The following is a 923-nucleotide window of genomic DNA, read 5'->3' on the forward strand; positions in this document are numbered from 1 at the left end:
AGGCGACGGTTTAAAGAATCTAGACGCGCCTTGCGCAGAAGGCAACCGTTCCAAAGGTGGCGAATTTCTTCATAGACAAAACACCGTCGAATGTGTGTATGCTGCCCGGCAGCTCGGAGCTCAGCTCCTTCGTCCTCAGCATAGCTGAGATCCATAGACATAGGTCCGCTCGACGAGCTATTGGAGTGTGCATTCCAACCAAGTCGTGCCGACTTGAAATCAAATTCGATATTTAATACCACATTCACCGCCTCTTCAAACGAGGACGGATGCACACGAAAGACTTCCATTCTGACCACGCCAGTTCGGAGGCCTTACATAACCACGGTCACTGTGACCGCCTCCGGAAAGGGATCTGCTGTCATCCCGGCAATGAGAGTGCGCATCTCTTGGACAAAGTCCACCAATTCCTTGTTGTCCTTTCGGGCGGAAAGGAAGCGCGATCGTACGCGATATGCCTGATTAGGCGGCGAGAACACTCTGGAGGCTGCAATTTCAGCTCCGCCCAGGAGGGAAACGCAGCTTCGACCGAAGTGACGCACTCAGGGGCCATTCTCGCGCTCGACCACCGAGCTTTGAGATGGCTAGCGCTACGCGCTGATGCTCGGCCTGGAGCATGGCGGAGGCGATTGCCATCTCGACCTCTCTCACCCAGAGCAGAATATTCTCCGACCTTCCCCTCAAAAACCTTAACGCCACCATGAGCGGCTTAGGGCGGGGAAAATCATCCGTCACCGACGGTGGCGTCATAGACGCAAATGATGCAGACATCTTCTGCTGTAGGTGCTCTAGCAGCGAGTTTTCGTGATTTGAAAACGCCTCTAGACGCGCACCGATTGCCTCGGGACCTTGCGCTACAAGGTGCTGCACGCCCTCAGGGCCAAGCAAGGACATCAGCTTGTTAAGCCCGTCCTGCATGCCCT

This window comes from Plasmopara halstedii, assembly GCF_900000015.1.
Source record: "Plasmopara halstedii genome assembly, contig: Scaffold_2956, whole genome shotgun sequence".
NCBI classification, from domain to species: domain Eukaryota; phylum Oomycota; class Peronosporomycetes; order Peronosporales; family Peronosporaceae; genus Plasmopara; species Plasmopara halstedii.